Below are 18,581 nucleotides of genomic sequence, written 5' to 3'. Positions count from 1 at the left end.
GCAGCGAAGGTGTAAGCCTCTGTTTTCATAATGGAAGGGGAGAGAGGCACAAATGTCTGCCAGGTCTTCGGCCTCTGCAATTCCCAGTCTGCTGTATTACCTTACGCTGGTGATTTAATTTACGGCAAGGAACTGTGAACTGCAGTGGCCGCGAGCTGTGATTTCTGTGATAGCTGCCGGGCTGTGACAGCAGCTTCCAGCGGAGGAGCAGTGTCCGGTGCCACCACCTCGGACTGCTGCAGCTGAGCCTGACAGATCCTTTCCCACCCAGCGGGACCCCTCGGCTGTATACCCAGGCCCCTGGCAAGAAAGCCTGCGTTCCCGCAGTGGTTTTGGGCTCCTTTGAACACGATTCAGTCATCCTGGGTTCGGGAGTTCAGGCTTACGCTGGTGCTATTGTGAGAGGGAAGGAAGAAGCAGGGATAATCTTACGGGAGGAAAATAAACTCCGTGCTGCTGTTGACTGCAGAGAGGAGCAAACTCCAGGGAGTTTGGAGCCAGGTTTTCCAGCTCAGCTCATTGCCCAAATGGTGAACCCATGGACATGAACTTTGTTTCCATTTTGCAGGTGGGAAAGCCCTGGCACAGGGAGGCTGAGTGATCGTGAGCGATGGAGAGGCAAGCCTTTGGCTGAGTCAGTGATATGAATAATGTCTCGAGTCTGAGCCCTCCCCAGCAGATCAAGACCTCCATATGACTAGAAGAATGTGCTGCAGTATTCAGTGCACATATTGTTCTCCCTCAAAGGAGCAGAAGTGTGCATATCATTAAAAAGAAATATTTTATGCTGATCATTCCCACATGCCTGCTCTGTATCTATCTGGGTTCTTAAGCAGCACCCATTCTGCACATAATGTCATGCATTTACATCTCACAAGGAAGATCAGACCTCCTCAGGCTAAGGAATCGTGTTCTGGGCCCCTGATAAAACCATTTTATGGAGACGAATAACTTCTGTGGTTTCATGCTTCCTTTCCCCGAAATGCCATTAGATGAACATCAAGTGCTTTTGTATTTATTTGAGGGAATTTCCTTTTAGACTCTGCAGGCAGAGAAAAAAATGGGGATGGGAAGGGAGCTGGGATTGAATTATGCCGCTAACTGGCAGTGCCTCAGTGAGAGCCGAGGAGCAGGGCTTGCTGCCTCATTTATATCCATCGGAGGTGCCATGAGCTGCAGACTAGGGTAAGTTACCTTGTCTGAAGGACTGAAATACCACATCAAAGCACCACGTGGATCAAAGGTGAAAGCAACAGGCATTCCTGGCTGGCTCATCTTTCAGACCTTTCTCTCTCTTTAGTTTCCACTTTGAATCTGATAATGCAGCCTGAACCCAGCCTTTCATATGCCTTCATTCCTCAAGGCACAGGTGATATGGAGCATGTATTTCCTTGTCAGCAGGCTTCATGGGGCATAGGATTTCCAGGGCTTAGCTCTCAGGCATCGGTGATGGAAAAGATCTATCATTTTGAACAAGGCAGAGCAAGGCTGATGGAGTCGGTGTGGCAGAGCAGAGGGTCTCCTGTCCCTGGTACAGAACAGGGTGCAAATCTACAAAGAGCTGCTCAACAGTTAAGTACCAGTATTAATCTGTAACACGCAGTGCTCAGGGCCCTCCCAGAGAATCAAACCCATGATTCAAGACTTTATATGAAGACAGACTAAAGCGTCTATGAGCCTTGGACAGGACACACGGAAACACACAGGGTAAAACTGTGAGAAGGCCGTGTGTACTGACACGCAGGTCCCAATGGCACCTGGAAGCACATTGAAAATTTTTGTGCTAAATGAAGTAAATGTAAAAGTAAACGACTTCAGGGACACAGAAAGACTTTCACCCCACAGGTGTGTGGCTTCTGTCACACAGAAGACAGTAGGAGGCAGATGAAGCTGTGTTGCTCAGTGTCTATGAAAATCTGGATGTTAACTCTTCCTTACTGTAGGTCCCTCCTGCAGTACTACTTGTCAGAGAGGATCAGAGTCATCACAGCGTGAAGGAAAGGCCTCATGACCCGAAAAAATCTTGATTCTGACATTTTCTATCCTTCAGACCTTTTCATTTATGTCAGCAAACTTTTATTGAGTCTGTAGTGGCTCTCTCTGGGTGGAAGTCTCCCTCTGATAGATGTTCTCAGCTGTGCATTCATTGCTGCAGTTTGGTGTCAGAATCAATATATGTGCTTAAGTGAGATTTGTGGAGATGTTGTCTTCTGGATTCAGAGCTCTGTACCAGTATGTAGGGCCTTAGCAAGTAGCTTTTGAAATCTCGACCCTCCTATATCTGTGGGTTCATGTAATATGAAATATTACCTTATGTTAAAGCTGAACTGGATTCTTCTATGTCAGGGTTGATCTCCAAGGTTTATAAAGCCATTCAGACTGGCAGCAAGATGAACAAGGCAATTGTATAGCTCTTTCCCTTACTCCAATCTGTGAAAAGAAAACATTGTGACTCATCAGCCAGAGAAGTTGTGTTTTCTTCAGCAGGAAGCTTTGCAGATTCTCTGCTCCTAGATCTCGTTACACTCATCCATCCCACCATTCTGGAAAAACTCCCACGGAAAGACAGGCAGATATTTTAATCAAGAAATGGTCCTTATTTCCATTAGCAACAGCTGTTTTCCTTTTAATTTAATTCTCCATTCTGGAGTCTGTTTATGAAAGCTGCCATTAATTATGTTTTTCATCAGTCAATGTTCAGAGATGGCTAATGGCCCAGCACACCTAATTAGTCCTTCATGTATGATAATGTTTCAGCAAGTCTATAGTTAGTGTGTAGGGCTGATATCTGCTGCATAGTGGAGTTGTGAGTGGGGCTGTGCAAGCTCTCCTGGTGTGTGTCAGATAGTGTTACAGCTGTGTTCCTCTGCTGCTGCCAACATGTGGCTAGCTGGGGGCTGCAGTTACCAGGATGTGATAACAGCTAGTGCCAGAAGTGGCTTCTAGTGTCACTCCGAGCATGCTAGCAAAAGGGTGAAGAATTCAAGCTGCCTTTGGAAGCTCTTTGAAGACGGGGAGTGCAGAGACTGGAATTACAGCTACTTTTATTTTTGTTTCAAATGACGCACTTGATAAAGTGTTAGTGATGGCTAAATGCACTGTGCTAGGGTGCTTTTCTTCAGCTTCTTCTGTGCAGAAACCTTCTGGTCATCCTTGCCTAGGTATTCCCAGCTGACCCATGTGTCTCAAGCCACGAAGGTGGCTACTTGTGATGCAAAGAGTGTTGCTCTCTTTAATGTCACCGTGGAGACACTGGCATGACTTAACCTCACTAACCTAGCAATGCATCTGCGTTTAGGTGAGTCTTTGGCTAGGTATAGCAAAAAGCTTGACACAACTGTCCAGAAACTATGGGCACAAAACCCAACTCATCTTTGTTCAACAAAATGCCTGGGTAGGTTGATTGAATTCTTCACATACCTTAAAGCTGGAGCTGGAGTTTGAACATCAGGCTCAGTTGGAACCTTGCCTTCATTTTGAAGGTGTTTGCAGCTGCAAAGAATAGTAGTAGTTATTGGCAGGTAGCCTCAGGTAAGAAACATTTCAAATCCTCCAGTACACAGATAGCTTTGAAAAATATCCACATCTGTCACAACTGTGGATTGAAATCCAATCAGCGTGTGTGCAGAGAGCTGGCTCTGTTCCCTTGCCCAGGCTGTCACCTGCAGAGTTCATGGCGTTGTGGAAAATTGCATGCACTGAGTAGGGACATGTTTTGTTTATCTTGGTAGAAAAGTGGCAAACGACCAGCTCAGGATTTGTAGTCATGTATTGCATAAAACAGTCACCTTCAGCCTTTCCTACGCCTGAAGGAGTCTGGTGCCCACGATCATTCCTCGCTCACTTCATTTGCTTTTGCTGTGAGCCCCACAGGAGACTGCAGGAAAGTAAAACTGATGTCGCAACATTTGCTGTATATAATAATAACAATGATGTACTGCAGTGAAACCACTTCACTGTGTTTGAATAATGAGAGATGCTCCAATATTCTACCTGATGCTGAAGGTAATTCTCCGTCCTGTAGAATCACATCAGACTTATGCAGAGGTTCTTCAGTGAGTATTCAATTGGCCAATTTCTGACTGTGTGACCTCACTAAACTTAAAACCTTTTGACTGCAAGAGGAATGAATCTACCATGCTGCTAAACAGAGGCTTTTTCACAAGGCATCTGCTTCCAAAGCGAACGAAATTTGCTTTGATTTTCATGGCCTGTTGAGGGATGAGAGCAGCACCGCAAGGAATCGTACAGGATTGGCTCAGAAACAGTTTAAAGGAGGATACCAGAGCATCCAAGGTGCTGTCATTTGAGAAGAGAACGAGAAAATGCAGGTGACCTGTTAAAGAATATGTCCTGTTCCCAAAGCCTCCGGCTCTCACGCTGCGCAGGGGTATAATTGTAGATAAAATAGGTTTAGACACAGAATAACTAACTCTGCATTTAGTATTACTCTAACTTAACATATTTTTTGGACAGGGGAAGGAAGGCGAGTGTCCTACTGTTATTCATTGTTCGGTCACCTCTTTGCTAGTGCTTTGATCACCTCAACTTTGAGCTCTCATCTGAAATGTCTCAGCTGGAAGGTGCTGGATTTACGGAGCTCTTGCAATGGTGATACAAGAAATGTTCTAGCAGGGTGTTATGGTCCTTCTGTCAAGTCCTCCGCTGGAAACCCAGAGTAATTCCAGTGCAGCTGATGGGTTACTGTCATGTAAGTGAAGGCAGCGTTCATCTCTTGGATGTCACCTTTTGGCCTCTTCTGTTGGCAAATGAACCTGATGTAATATTGCAAAAACACATCCTTTGAGTGAAAGTGATAAGAAAGACAAATGTTTGACTTTAGGCAGAGAATTTAAAACTCAGAGTCCTTTGAAGATTGCCGAGCTCTGCGCTGTGTTAGTCATCCATATCTATCTAAGAAAACACTCATTTCATCACAGCTGATGACATAAATTCAGACTTGTGAGCAAATGGCTAGGTTGAGTTAAATCACCTCTCTATCTGCTAATGGCATTTTTGCCTTTGCTTGATGATGAAGGTTATCTTGCTGTTTGGAAATTATAACCTACAACCGTTAGACGGCATTATCTGCAGACTTGGGTGAGATAATTTGTATGAAAAATCCAGGGAATCTGAAGCTTATTGGCTTCCATTCGCATGAAGCTGAAACGCTTCAAGACTCCAGTCGCCTTCACACACCATGTGCCTCCTGCTATATGGTGGGGAAGGAATAGCAGCTGGCAGATGATGGATAGCAATGCCGCAGCCCGCTGTAAGGTTAGGAGTGACATCACTGATAGAAAGGGGAGCAGCTTGAGCTGTTTATAAAACTGCAGTTGGGAAGTTTGCCCCAGACTGCATTAGCCTCTGTTCACTGCCTTTTCCCCACTCAAATTCCAAGCTCCTTCAAGGGAAACAAACATCTGCAGAGACGCAATGTTAATTGTTGTACTTAGCGCTGCTGTTTACATTTTTGGTGCAGGCAAGTCAAAGCATGTCAAGGCTATCCTGATGGCTAAAACAAGCCAGAAATCTTGTTCTGGCTGAAATAACGAGGGGCTGGATTCTGATCTCGTGTACCAAGGCATTCTGCATTGGCCCCAGAGGGTGGAAATCAGAATCTGGAGAAATCAGAGGGTGTAAAAAAAGTAGCAGAGAGGCTTGTAAGAGGGTGAATGTGATAGAGTCACCAGGGAAGCATTACAAGGTTAATGCAGTTTTCCATTATCTGAAAACAGTTGGGGATTACACTGCATTTGTAAGCTTAGAAAGGCCAGCTTCCCCCGGTTCTGCTCCCATCAAAATTCAGCCTAATGGCTCCTTATCAGGAATGATGAATCGCTCTTGTGCCTACACTTTGGTCCCTAATTTCCACTTTTCTTGCATCTGCTTAAAGTCCTTTTTAATTTTAACGTGTACAGCATTCTCTCAGCCAAGTGTGGCCCTGGTGTTCATAGTCACTGGTAATTACTACACTCGCCAGGTCCCTTTAGGATGCAATTTCAATGGGGTGTGACTTTCACAATATTTTTTTTCTTGTTGTTGCTCGAGCCACTCCAGGAAGGAGTTGTTAAACACAAGTCTCAGCAGGATCCATCATGACTGAGGACAGAACAGAATGTAATGAAACAGGGTGAATACGTGTCTTGCTGAGCAGGATATGTTCTCTTAGTTATATGGTTGATAAAGCTTTGGCTGAGGTTCAAAAAGGTGTTCAGCTTTCATCTCTCTGTCTTCCTTCCTCCACTCCCCTAAATATTAATGGCTGCACTCATACCTCCCATATTCGTGGCTACTTTAATTGTTTACAGATTTTTTTAATAAAGGATTTGACCTTTTGCCTGTGCAGTTATACAAACCTTTCTCTCTCTTTGCGGTGATGCCCCCTTCATCACAGCTTGTCCTCGGCTTCCCTGCACCCCGGCTGGCTCGCTCCGAAGCGGTGCAAGGGAATAGACACTAAATCACTGTTGTCAGAAATCCTGCAGTGGAGTTTTCCCGCTGAAGAGGAGGAAGGACGGCGCCGCACCGTGCTCCGCTCAGGCTGTGACCCCGATTGCACAAAGCTGTGTGCGGGCAGCAGTGTATTGGTGTCACTGGTGCCAGGCCTTTTGATGATGGTGGGTTTGGCACCATGGGCTTGCTGTTTGAAATCACGCTTGCTCTGTTCCTCTCCTTTCGGCTTGGGTGAACGCGACAAGGCTGTGCGGGAAGCTCAGGTCGCACGGGAAGCACGTGGCAGCACTGGGAACTGAAGTCACATCTCCTGAGTCCCCACCTGGTCCATTAACCACAAAACCATTTTCCCTCACTAACTGAATACAAAGAGAACAGTCTTTTTTACATTATTTACATGCTGGGAGAGGAGAGGCAGGTCTGTGAGAAAGTAACGTGGCAAAGGAAAGCTATCAGGATTATGAAGTGCCAGGTGACAGTGGGATGAAAGTTTCGGGAGGGTCGGGGTGTGCCTGTTTAACCCTGAGCATCTCTGTAAGTGCAGCTTAGCAGCTGGGTTCCCAGATCATGAGGAAATGACAGGGCACCCAGGAGCGCAAGGACTGTCTATCCAGATGCATATCCATGCCAGGAGAGGGAGGATGTGTATTCCCTTTAATGCTGACTGCTTCTTCCTGGCACCAATTGCTCCCTTCATGGGATCCCATTGTCTCAAGACAGATTTCACACGAATCGCAGCAGCTGGGAGTAAAGGAAGAGAAAAATCAATCACACTGTTCTGCTCTGGTCCTGTTGCTGTGCTATGTTGCTGTACTGGCCAACCTCTGATCATGAAATTCTCCTTTATCACATTTTTGGCTATGTTTGCTGTGTAAAATTACGATACTTGAATTGGGACCTGTGTTTATGAAAAGAAACAAGAATGATTAATATTAATGTGAGCATGAATTAAACCAGTATTTTTAATCCTACGGCAATTAATTAAATCAAGGCAGTGACGAATAAGAGCATAGATGCCCAATTCGGCACTGTTGCACAGGCAACTGAAGAAAAGCATAAAGTTCATCTGACGTAATGGGATTTGGATCAGGCCCTTAAGAAGGAAGAGCCTTTCTGCCCCAAATAATTATTAATTCGATTGTTATCAGAACAGGAATTTACTACAGTGTCTCTGGCCAGTCTGTCCTCTTGAGCTGAAGAGACTTGGGTTCCTAGCCTCTCCAGAAATGACTGTGCATATATACAATGCAGTTGTAAAAAGCTGTGAATGAAAGAATGTTAGTAAGTATAACATCATTAATAGTTGGTAGCTGGGAAGGAGTGCATCAGTGATGAAATACAATGTTTATTTTCCCTTTGAGTTAAGCATGTTTAGGGTCATCCCCAATGGGCAGGGAGATGAACTGGGTGATGATCCGCTGTGCTCTGCTTCTCCAAGGGACCAGACCGCAGAGTAAGTTTGTGAGCAGCCTCTGCTCCTCGTTCCACATCTGCTCGGGTCAGAAGGGACTCGATTATTTCCTTACCCTTAGCCCATCTGACACCACCCAGCTCCGCCCCGGGGGCTGATACGTTCCAAAAGCAATTCTAGAGGCAGAAGAGCATGGATGCTTGTGGAGCTGGGGCAGATGCCAGTGAGGAGGGCCAGAGCTGGACCGCAGGCACTGGAAGTCATGGCTGAAGCGCGTTGGCGGACAACGAGGGCAGGGGCCCCACGGTGGGACGGCAGCGGCGGCGGCTGCAAGTGAAGTCCGCTGGCAGAGCTGCGGGTGTGTGGGCAGGTGGGGTGTGAGCCTGGCAAGGTTCAAGCTGGCCCTCTGCACTGAGATTAGTCCTTGAGCACTAACTTTACCCACAAAGTATTCAGGAAAATAAAATGAAACCATGCTTACGTTTGGGCTTTAATGGCTGGCTTTTTGCATCTCTCTTTCTTATTCTTGGTCATGAAAGCAGTCAGTCTGCCTAGCAATTCAGATCTGAATTCTTTAACCTGGAAGGCATTTTGTGTAATGTAATGTCTCCCAGCCTAAGACCAAGTCAAGCATCACGCATCGGTGATCTTCATTTTCCAGGCTGGTAATTCTGGCTTACCAGAATGAAGAACAAAGGCACTGAATAAGTAAAAGGAATAGGGGAAAAAAAGCCAAATGGAATGGGCACATTGGTTGAAACATCCCATTCCTTGAAAAACTGATTTTGAGGTATCTGTCAAAGCAATCCCTGTATTTCTTATGATTATTATATCACATGGCCTTGGTGTGGTTTTCTGGTATTTCGCAAGGACCACCCAGAAGTGGGCCAGGTTTGGTTATTGGATTTACTAAACAGAACAAGAAACACAGAGCTCCTGCCTGCTGTTCAAAAATAATATCGCAAGGGAAGCAAACCACAGTGAGACCACAGGGAGGTGAAGCCCATTTTCCACTTGCTGAGGGAACTGCCCTCGCTCGCTGCAGAATGCAGTCTCCATATGCTGGGAATGATTCCCAAAAGCACTCCATCCTTGCCGACTCCGCTTCCTTTCAGAAGCTGCATCCACTGGGATGTAGGGTGAGGAAGTGGCTCTGAACAGGATACTCTGGGGTGTTTTCTCTGTGCAGTGAGGTGGAGAGAACAGCCTGTAAGAGAAAACACCAAATGGTGTTGGACTAGAACAGAGAAAGCCTGTTTCTCCCTGTCAGTGTTTCTCAAATTATGGACCCTGGACCACCCAATGGCTGGCGAGAGCTTTCTGGGGCGTAGCGCGCCGCAGAAGGGGCTGCTCCTGTGCCACAAGTAGCTCTGTGCTCGCTTTGCTGTCGGTCCCCTGCTCCCTTCCTGCCTCGGCTAGCAGGATGAGGAAGAGGAAGACCGTGCGCTGATGGAGAGAAGGGAGAGGATTTGCCCCTCCCTAGGAAGCCATTGAAACGGCACGCAGAAAATAGGGGAAGAAAAGGACAGGTGACCTGCAGTGACTGGGAATTCAGGAGCGCTGTGGAAAGCCAGGCTTCTCTTAACGATCTGCAGGAAGAAACATTATCAGAAAGATATGCAGTGGTGAAGTAAATATGGCAGATTGTTTCAGAAACAGAGATAACTCAACATACTGAGGCCCTGAGGGCGTCTGGATCTGAAAAGAGAGAGGCATTGGCTGTATGTGAAGCTTTGCCCCGTAAGCCAAGCTAAAAAGGACATCAGGATTCCCTAGCAATAGCGTCCAAACGGTGGCTTAGCAGACCGCACACAGGTAGATGTGCTGTGTTGGTGGAACAAACGCTGCGGGATCCGGAGGAATCAGCGGGCAGGCCAGGGCCACTGATCATGCAGCGCGCGCGACGGGCGAGGTTTCACCCAGCAGAGCATATGCTCATCCTTTGTGCGTCATTTACGTAAGACACCAGCTGAATTAAATCATGCAGGTACTAACAGAGGTGTAATACTGCTACACCTCTGCTGTATACTATGGCCCAGTGGCAGAAGCTAAAGCTATAACCAACAGGCCAGAATATTTCAGATCTTGACTACTGTGGTTAGCGATCTCGGTGATTCTTGCCTACGCTACGACACAAAACGTTTTGCAGTATCAGAAATCCCTGCGTACGCTGTTGTTGGATGCTGGTACGGATGGGAAGGAAGAAGGCAATGGAGACCTTTAGCTCTCCATACGTTGACTAAGTGACTACTCTTTTCAGCTTCTCAGTAGTTAAAGGGTTAATGAGAAAAGCTCCCTCCGTGACCTTTCCCTTCCCTAATGTGTTTGTTGATTTCTTGCTCTCCTAGGCATGATTTTTGTTTGGGAATGAAATGTGCTTACTCACCCATATGCATTTATTACATAGACACCATGTTTGGGTACATCATCCATCAGTGGAAATGTCACACTGTGTAAAAGCCCTGTATCCAGAGTGACAACTGAGTTAGTGCTTGTGTTGTGGAGCAGCCCCTTTGCCAAGTTTCTGCAGCTGGACGGTTTTAAACAGAACTCATTTACGAATAGATCCACCAGCAAAAGAATCTGCAGTCGCATGTTGCTTTTGTGGAAGCTGCCAGCTTCTGTGGGCCACTGGCCTTCTCACAGGGGACGCCGAGGCGAGCCAGTGGCTCGTGGCCAGGGAAGGGCCACAGAAAGGTTTGTGATCAAAAGCTGTTCTCAGCTGATGGGTTTTTGACTTCTGCAAAATGACTCATTGCTCTCCGTTCTGCTAAAGAGATTCAAAAAGTCCTGGTGCTAATTCTGCCGCTGAGCTCAGGGCTGAGGATTAAATGGCACAAGAACTTGTCGCTGCCCTTTCTCTTCTTGGATGGAGCTCAGGTTGGAGGAGCAATCTTTGGTGTATAGCAGTGATGGCACGCTTACTTAGGCATATTCATTTCTCGGCATGTTATTTGCAACTTCTGCCTTTATTCTGCTGCACAGACATCTATTTTTTTTATAATGATTTTGAGTTTTCATGGCAACGGCCGTGAGAGCCAATGGCAGTCATACAAGTCAAACTTCAAGCAACACTTTGCAAAATACACAGCAATCTATTTTAGTGCACCACATCATTAATTAGAAGAGACAGACTGGGCAGGTTTGGAAAATATGATCTCCAGTGTTCAATTTTTAAAAAGTATTCTGAAATGGCCATTGAAATTCTGTGCATTTTCTACCCCTAGAAGAAAATACAGCTAGAAAAATTAGGCCATATATTGATTAATCTCAGAATTGAAATAAATTATTTGTATTAGTTACCAGCGCATTCTGTTTGTGACAGTTCTTGTGGCTATAGGCTTATTAAATTAATATGGTAATAATAGGAGAAGCAGAGAGAGGGATTAATGCCGTAGGAATACCGAAAATCTGAAAATAGTTTCTAAATTTATCCCTGTAATTTTGTGCTTACAGTAATGCGGGATTTTGATTTTCATCCATCTAATTTATAAGACACATGCATTGTGCATGATAGCAACCATTTGCTTAACTCATGTGTTGAGACATTAACACTTCAGTACACCAGTATGTCACTGGTTTTAGCAAGGACTGTAGTTACGGTTGTACTGGTGACAGTATGTTGGACTCACACATGCAAAGGCTAGGTTGATGTCTGTTTAAAACCTGTGCTTTTATAAATAAGAGTTAATCCTATTTTTCTGAATTTAGAAGCTTAGTTTTCTCCAGTTATGCACTTTTTTTTTTGAGGCTGTGTTTTTTTTCTTGTAAAATTTTTTAACTGAATGTTTTCTGCTTACAATTTTTTCACCTGAAATTTTTGGTGGGAGATCTCTAAAGGTAACAAAATGTCAACGTTACCTCTGTTTCAAGTGAAAATATAATTAATACAAAAATCCAAATTGTGCCTGGAAATTTCTAATATCTTTTTTACTAATTAAAAAAATAACATTTGCCTAAAATTGTATTTGATCCAACTCCCATTTTTGCTTTGGAAATGCTTTCAGTGAAAAGATTCTAACCAGCCTGATTTATTTTTAAAGCATCAATGATCATTGCAGTAGGGTGTAATTATCTTGGAACTAAAGATCTTTGATCACAGTGTGTTCACATCTAAATCTGAGCTGGGATCTAGATCTCTTTTTTTATGCCTTAGGCTATAATTTGTGGGGCTTCTTTGACAAAAGAATTTCTTTTATAAGGTACACACACACAAGAGCAGCACCATGTTTTCCCTCACTATGTGGGAGTACACAGTCTTATAAAAAATGGATTGTGATTCCCTTTAGTGGGAAGGGAGAAGGAAGAGGTCATGTATTCCAGTCCTGGGATTTTGGTATGTCGGAAACAGCATCAGGTGAGCATCACATATGCGAGGTTAATGACTGCGTTGTGGAAGCCCGTGCACTATGGGAGTAATTTGTTTCTTGCATAAAGAATAATACAGACGTAAAACTGGGAATTTAAAGAGATGAGTGGTCTAAGAGCAGTGCCATGGCGTTGACTGAGCGGTAGTTCATTGCTGCACTGCTGGGATAGATGCCTACACGTATGCGTTTATATGCACATCTCACTTGAATTTGCAAAACAACAGGCTCTTCATAAGTGGAAAATACACAGAAATAATTGCAGAAATGGTCCAGTTGTTCAGCCACTCTTTGCAAAAGAAATTGCTGTATCTGTAGGAGCATTCTCTCCTGTTTAGCTTTAACTTGAGTCCCTAAAATAGACGGCTCATCTTGCCAGCCTCCCACAGAGGGAGACGGGCTCCTCCGGAGGGTGAGTCGGAAGGACAGAGCAGTCCCTGGCTGTTGGATCCACAGCGTCAACATGAGGCTCCTACAGCATATTATGAAAAATCTCCATCAATTCTGTATAGCCCCTCAAGAGTGGAAATGAACCTTTTCTCACGTCAGTTTGACTGGCAAACCTGTAACATGCCCAGTGAAAACTGCTTATTTGAATGCAATTGAGACTGGGACTCCCAGGTCTTTATTGAGACTCCAGATTTCTCTGAACTATTAGATACATCTGTACTGCCATATTTCAGCTAACAGACTGTAACATGAAAACCTTTACTTTTGAGTTCCCAAATTTTATTATAGTACTTCCATAATAAAACTTACTTTTCCGAGTAAATAACTTAAGCGTGGCTAATATGTCTTTTCATCATCACCATTATCATGATGATGGATGATGAAAGCAATCGTGTTCTTGAATTGTTAAGTTTTGGAAAAAAAGGAAACAAGTTTTAGATGTATGGTGTATTTTCATGTTAAATTGGTATAATCAAGATTCCACAGTATCAAAGCTTACCATCCTCTACCGGGCAAAATGATTGCATTTCTGATGAAATCTTAAATCATTCTCCGTTTATACAAAAATGTCAGATGACAGAAGCAGCAAGAGGTAAATGGAAGTATGCTGGATGCTATCAGTTTTGACTGAGAAGGCACAATAAATCTGTTTCTAGCAAGAAGAAAATTGTACTGTCAGTGAAATAGTATTATCCTGCCTCTTCCAATATGTTTTTACCTGATGGATCAGGGAAGAAAACACCAGTATTAGTGCACAAACTTATTTCCACTCGGAGTGAAATTGACTTTCTATCAGAAACACATGCTACAAATGTCTTCTGCATTCCTGCTAATTTCTCAGATCCAGCACTGGGCATATGCTCCTTATCTAATCTTGATTGCTGCGTTAAACCAATGCATGCTATTCTACTTTATCCTTTGTGTAATTTCAGACATGGTTTCTATTTTCTTTGCACTTCACCAAGGTAGCATATAACCGCTTGGAAAATGTTAACATCTGCAAAGGAAAAAAAAAAATAAAAGGAAAGGAATTAATCAAAGCCCTGAGATTTATGGGCTAAATCCTTGGACTTTGGTCCAGGTAGTAGGTTTCTTTCTCTGCTGAGGCAGCAGAAAGCAGCCAAGGCGCTGCCCATGCAGAGTATGGAGGATTCTCCTGCACAGGAGCCCCGGGGCAGAGCAGAGCTGCCCTGGCTGGCTCTCTGCTGCCTGTCCCTGGCTCTCTGCTGCCTGTCCCCTGTCCCTGCCTTCACACATGGGTGACAGCACGTAGTATTTAGCCAGCTCCTCTGCTGGGCCAGCAGCTGGCTGCAGCTGGGGTGTGCTGCAGCAGCCCCAAGGCCATCCTGAAACATGCTGGAAACCCTTTCAGCCCAACTTTCGCTCAGCTTCAGGGAAACAGAAGCAGAATTTACAGCATGAACCTGGTGCGGCTGAGAGCTGAGCCAGGTTTTGTGATGATGGCTGTTCTTTACCTGCAAGTTTTGATGAATTGAATCTGCCACCCCCCAGCATGGCAGGGATCATTTGCCTTGCTAGGAACATCCTTTTCATGCAAAAAAAATGGGTAAACACAGATCCCCAGGGCAGAATTATTGACCTGCTGAGGCCAATGTGACCTGTGAAATCCCAGGGGTGAAAGCGGCTATTCTTGGAGAGGCTGGGATGCAGGGGCTCATTTATCTTCAGGCACCATCATAGCTTTGCAGCCAGGTGTTACCATTGATGCAATGCCAGCAGAGAATTGTGAGCCTTGCTTGTGATGTTGTCATCTGTCCTGACATATCTAAGAAAATAATTAAAAGCTTGCGGTGCCTGCAAGAAATGTGGTCCTGACATGCAGTCTGTATGTTCCTCTTCAATGTTCCCCTGAGGCTTGCAGTGCTCCCTGAGATAGCAGCGCTGTGGGAACCTCTTCACTCCTCGTGGGCAGCTGGGAGGATTTACCTCTGGTATAAACAATTAGTAAAGAAAGGATAAAACTTCCTAATGGAGAAGGAGGCCTCAGGAAAAGCCAGAACTTGAACAAATCTAAACTTGCAGTTGAGGTGTGCAAGGAGGAGGGGATGGGGCTATCTTCATTTGAACTTTTTCCTAAATTTCAACAATCACATTTTCAAAAGCTACCCCTCATTTTTCTTTTCTTACATTTTCAGATATTAGTACAGCTGCAGGCAGAGCAGGAACATCATGTATGCAGATTTCTGGTGAGGTAAAAAGGAGGCTCTGAAAAAGCTGATTTGAAACCCTGAAGGCATGGGCTTCCACCAAGTGTATGGTGGAAGGGTCACTTAGTGGGAAGGTAGCAACGCTTGCGTAAACCTGGTGGCACAGAAAGAAGTGAGAAACCCTTTGAGATCTTCAAGACATAAAATCAAAATTGCCTTTTGATGGCATCCATGGTTTAGTCATCAAATTCTTGGGTCTTTCTAGACAGGATTGGCAGAATGAACTGCTCTGCCACATACAGAAATTTAATTGTGCACTGATGGATTATTGGAAGACACGTCACAGTTACTCTGCCATTGACTGTTACTGTTATTATCATTATGATTATTGTTGTTATTATGTATTTTTGGGGAATAACAAGAAATTAAGATTTGCAATGGAAAAGTCAAAGTTCTTGCAAATGTTTTACTATTCACAGAAGATTACCTGCGTATTTGTGGTTTCACAAGTACCACTGGTACTTTAATGGTTGTACTGTTATAGTCTGCTAGAAACATACATTCAGACTGTATACCCATTACTGGAAGTGATAGTGGGTGTCTGGAATGGAAATTGTATGTTCTTTTGAAAGTTTCAGTTGTCACTATATGTTACTTGCAGCATTAATATTGCAAATTGGAATACAATGTAGAAACATAAAAGGATTTACTACTACAGAACTGGATGTGTTATGTGATGTAGTGCTGTGATATTAGACAACGTGACATTTCATGAATAAAACAAAAGATGTTACAGCACTCCTTATAAAGGGAAAAAAGGGCTTGAAGCCAGTCACATTTATAGGGTGACTCTCTGAGGACTATTTCAAATGCTAGAAATTTAATGATGGCTCTTAAAAATCTAATTATATACTGACTAAAATTAATAAAATCTGCAGGAGCAAAGATAGGAATTAATGAAATCAGATCAGTGCAGATATACTGATGAACAACAGGATTTATGTTAACATTTAAAAATCATAATAAAACACCATCTAAAGGCACACAAAACCTTGTTAATGGAACTTGAAAGAAAAATTATGCCAGAAACTAATAAAGCTACTTCTCCTCCTTAGATTAAACATATTCTATCAGTCCAACCATTTGCTCAGCACGCTGCAGAGAGGAGAGAAAGCAGTAAATAGCTACTCTTGATTTTTCGGGATGGCTATTTGACCTATAGTGTGGCTGAGCAACCTCAGGGGCAGTGGCCCCTCAGCCAGAGGCAAGGCATGCCCAGCAGAGCCTCTCTTGGCCACCCCTTCTTCACCGTGTCCCAGCCAAGCCTTTTGCCTGCATGGTGTTTGGGAATGGTGATGTGCAACCCCCTATGTCAACTGCTCCCTTCCTTTGTGCTGCTGAAGGACAGAAACTGGCCAGAGTGGACACCATGATCCATCCTATAGATCTAGATAGAGGTGGTCTCTGTGGCTACCTCAAAATTTAACTGGCTAGTCTGGGGCTGTCTTGAAGTCTGGGATATCTCCTAAATCCCAGAACCTTGCATTCATTATTGTCCTCGTATACAGGTTGGATTCGGCCTGAAATGCCTACAAATCCCATCTACCCTGGTCGGCAGTTAATGTTGTGGCCCTCTAGGAAAGATTTTAAGTGGTCTCGTCTGGCCGACGTTGATGACTTGGCATCAGCACACAGGCAGATAGGGCAGAGGGAAGCTGCAGAGCTAGGCATGGAGCTCTGGGCCCTATATACACTGTGGGTGCGCGGTACAGTGTAGGGAGCACGTCAAATTCTCCCCTTCTTGAACTGCCAGATGGCTCACCCCAGAGCTGACTCAGGTTGCTACAGCAGCGAAGAAGTGTAGGTGAACAGCAGAGCTGGCTTTGAGCCCAGCCTGGGGTTTATTTTTACATAGATGCAACCACTGTCCTTATTTGCCACTTCCCATGCAGTACTGTGCAAGTGCAATGCATTATTCTTCCCATTATTTTATTACCAGAGAATCCTGGTTCTTCACTGGGGGAATATTCTCATGGCTGAACTCAGACTCCAGAGTATTTTGGCCTCTAAAACTTTCACTAGTGTTGACATGGAATAATTTCCCCCTTATTAATCTCTGAACTTTGTGATTCTACAGTTGCATATGGAAAATATTAAATGTGGTAGCCTGCCTGTGCTTTCTATTATTTATTTTTTGTTTAGAAAAGTATTTATCCACATTTCTCTGAAGCCACCTGTTCAGTCCTGGACTTGGAATTTGCACATTAGGATTTGTACGTGCTGTCTGGTGGCACACAAGCCTAAGCACACATCTCTTTGCACAACTGTTAGCTCATTGTTGATATTTGATTGCTGTTATTATTATTAGCAGACCCCAATGGGAAATTACTTTCATTATTAATAAGCAATATCATAAACATGACCAATTTTCAGCATTACCAGCATCTGAACCCTAATATAATGAAAATGCTATTCAGCTTATAACTTTCCCTCTTGAGCCTTTCTTTACTAATTAGCTGAAGACTTACTATGCTGAAAATATTTGGCATTACTACGGACAGCATGTCCGATGCGGGCTCTGGCCTTCATACGTGCTATCCTCCACCCAAATCACGGGGCTGGGCTGAGGAGGCTGTATTCTAGAACACACGTACCAGACCAACTAATCATGTACACCGACTTGCTTGTGCTTAATTAGAATTTGATGTAGGTTCATTTGCAAAGACAAACCGCATTGTGTGTTAGCATCCCTGCTTTTATTATCGGCTCATAAGCCATGATACTTCAGTTCACTGCACTGAATTGCTTCAAGAACATTTGTTGGGACCTGCAAATATTCCTCATGCTTCTACTAAACACCTAAGTAACCCCATGGCAACTAGTGTTATCCTTCCCAGCGGTAAAGGCTACTAGTATTTGTGCTAGTAATATGATTAATACGATCGGTGGCACATGTTTGCAAAACTAGGATTCCTCCAGTCTCCTCTGCTATTAGTGAGCTGTGGGGCTGGAATGTGACTAAAGCAGCAATAGCAGAGCTGGAGAAGCCCTCAGGCTTGGGCATCAGAAAAATCTGTACGTCCTCGAGTTCCACTTTGGGAGCTTACTACACATTGAAACATAATTAATGGGATATCTACTGATTTTTGATCTTGAGGTTCATTTTAACCATGTTCAGCATTTCAAAAAATTGAGACGATGAACATTTGATGTTGCAGAATTCTGCCAAAATTGTAAGTTTTGAGCATTCCTACTCCTGATTTGTTTTGACAGATATTTCATTTTCTGAAGCTGCAGTTAGAGCAATAAAAACAAAATTCACCACAGAAAAACAAACACCAGCTCCCCTTCCAGCAAAACTGATATATTTTTCGAATGCTGGAAAATTGTACAGCTAGAGCCCACTGAATTTCCACAGGAGGTAAAGCTCATTAGCAAACACATGAAAGACAGTGAGCAGATTATTGTGAAAAAGATATTTGTACAGTTACTTCAGTAACACTTTATTTAAAGTTCCTGGTTGCTGGCACTTAGACAGCATGTGTGACCTTGGTTAGGGAATGGTTATTGCTGAAAAACAGACACTCTAAGAACCCTTACAGCCAGCGAGAGAGCTGGAGGGACGGAGTTCAGTGAAAAGGAGGAAAAACTGACATTCCTCTCTTTATTCCACCAACAGATCATCTATTTAAGGAGGTAAACGGAGGAGGAAAAGCATCCCTGGAGTGG

The sequence above is a fragment of the Mycteria americana genome, chromosome 14, assembly GCF_035582795.1.
Source record: "Mycteria americana isolate JAX WOST 10 ecotype Jacksonville Zoo and Gardens chromosome 14, USCA_MyAme_1.0, whole genome shotgun sequence".
Classification (NCBI taxonomy): Eukaryota; Metazoa; Chordata; class Aves; order Ciconiiformes; family Ciconiidae; genus Mycteria; species Mycteria americana.
This window is presented reverse-complemented; position numbering follows the sequence as displayed.